This window comes from Pteropus vampyrus, unplaced genomic scaffold (assembly GCF_000151845.1).
Source record: "Pteropus vampyrus isolate Shadow unplaced genomic scaffold, Pvam_2.0 Scaffold57, whole genome shotgun sequence".
In the NCBI taxonomy this organism is placed as follows: Eukaryota; Metazoa; Chordata; class Mammalia; order Chiroptera; family Pteropodidae; genus Pteropus; species Pteropus vampyrus.
In genome coordinates this window covers 5,957,833-5,960,282 of record NW_011888838.1, presented here as the reverse complement: position 1 = coordinate 5,960,282, position 2,450 = coordinate 5,957,833, and positions in this window count along the sequence as shown.

Sequence of the window (2,450 nt, the reverse complement as noted above, 5' to 3'; positions counted from 1 at the left end):
TACATAGGCTACTACTCTTTTGATGCATAGGAAATAATTTCTCTGTTAGTGTGTTATCTATTGTTTCATATAACTGCTTTATTCTACACAAACTAATTCTTGTTGTGGAAAAAAACTAAATCAATAAAAAAAAGGAAAGAAAAACATCACTCATAGAGTAGATTCTACTTTACCTTTTGGACAGAATAGTATTATCACCACGTCTAGAGATAATTTTAGTCCTTCTTCATGGAATGTAATTTGTTGAAAATGTGGCCTCCAATCGAAATGTTTCTGATTACAATGTATATGTTTCTATGTAATTTTGGTATCTGCCATTATTTCTCTGAGTATACGCAAAAAACAATTTCTTTAAAGTTTTCATTTCTTTTACATTGCTCAATTGATTTGTATAGATTCTCTGGTATCAGAAAGGTAAAATTCTCAAACAACTGCTTGCCTTTTCTGGGTTTGCTGAAATTATTTTTATCGACAATGTCATAATATCCATTCTTGGCTCTGTGTTCATTGTTTTTGAGATAAAGTTCTCATCAATGTAACCTTATGGCACTCAATTATATTATTGAAAAAAATTTCAAACTATATTATCTTCTTTGAATCACATGAAACATATTTCCCACAAATTACTGACAAAGAAATTGAAGAATAGAGACTTTTTTGTCAAAGTATTAGAGTGGAGCTTCAGCTGAGAACCCTCCATTTTTTATATTTTTGTTTTTCAATTAGAGTTGATATTAAATATTATTTTATATTACCTTCAGGTATACAAAATAGTGGTTAGATACTTATATAAATTACAAAGTGATCTCTCGGATTAGTACCACCCGGCACTGTACATTATTATTACAGTATTATTGACAAGTTCCTTATGCTATACTTTACACTATACTGTACAATGACTGTTTTTTAACTCCCAGTTTGTACATTTTAATCCCTTTGTAACTCAGCCTCCAACCCCGCTTTTATCTGGTAGTCACCAGTTTGTTCTCTGTGTTTAAGAGCCCGTTCTGTTTTGTTTGTCTGTTTGTTTTGTTCTTTAGATTACAAATATAAGTGCAATCATATGATATTTGTCTTTGTCTGACATATTTCACTTGTATAATACCCTCTAGGTCCATCCATGTTGTTGCAAGTGATAAGATTTCATTTTTTTATGCTAGTATTTTTATAATTCTTTATATTTCTGTGTAGTCAGTTGTCACTTCTCTTTCACTTATGATTTTATTTATTTGGACACTTTCTTTTTCTTGATGAGTTTTGTTTAAGGTTTATCAATTTTGTTTATGTTTTCAAAGAACCAGCTCTTGGTTTCATTGATTTTTTTCTATAGTTTTTTAGATTCTATTTTGTTTATTTCCAATTTGATCTTTATTATGTCCTTCCTTCTACTCCCTTTGGGCTTTGTTTGCCGTTCTATTTCTAGTTCCTTTATATAAAGTTAAATTATTATTTGACTTTTTAAATTATTATATTTCTTGTTTCTTGAGGTAGGCCTGTAATGCTTTGAATTTCCCTCTCAGGACTCCTTTCACTGAGTTCCATAGACTTTGAGTCATTGTGTTTTCATTTTCATTTGTCTCAAGGTATATTTTGATTTCTTTCTTGGTCTCATCATTAACCCATTATTCTTTAATAGCATGTAATTTAGCCTTCATGTGTTTATGTATTTTCAGTTTTATTTTTCTTATATTTTATTTATAGTTTCACACCATTGTGGTCAGAGAAGATGCTTGATAAGATTTCATTCTTCTTAAATTAATGAGACTTGTTTTGTAGCCTAACATGATATGTCTTGGAAAATATCCCATGTGCACTTGAGAAAAATATACGTTCTATTGCTTTGGAGTGAAATGCTCTAAAAATGTTAATTAAATCCATCTGATCTAATGTGTCATTTAAGATTGCTGTTTCCTTGTTGATTTTCTTTCTGGAAAATCTGCCCATTGGTGTCAATGGGATGTTAAAATCTCCTACAATGTCTCCTTACTGTTGATCTCTACCTTTATTTTGGTCAATATATATATTTTTTATATATTTAGGTGTTTCTATTTTGGGTGCATAAATGTTTCCTAGGGTTATGTCCTCTTGTTGGATCGATCCTTTATTATGTAATGTCCTTTTATGTCTCTTATAGCCTTTGTTTTAAAGTCCATTTTGTCTGGTATAAGTATTGCTACCCCAGCTTTTGTATATTTCCATTTACATCAAATATGTTTTCCTATCCCTTTACTTTCAGTCCTTAGTTGTCTTGTGATCTGAAGTGTGTCTCTTGTTGACACCATGTATATGGTTTCTGTTTTTTTTTAACCATTTGGCTCCCCTATATTCTTTATTTGGAGCATTTAATCTATTTACATTTAAAGTGATTATTGATAGGTACATAGTTATTGCCATTTTATTATTTATATTTATGTTCTTCTCCCTCTCCACCCAATCTTCTTCTTCTTAAA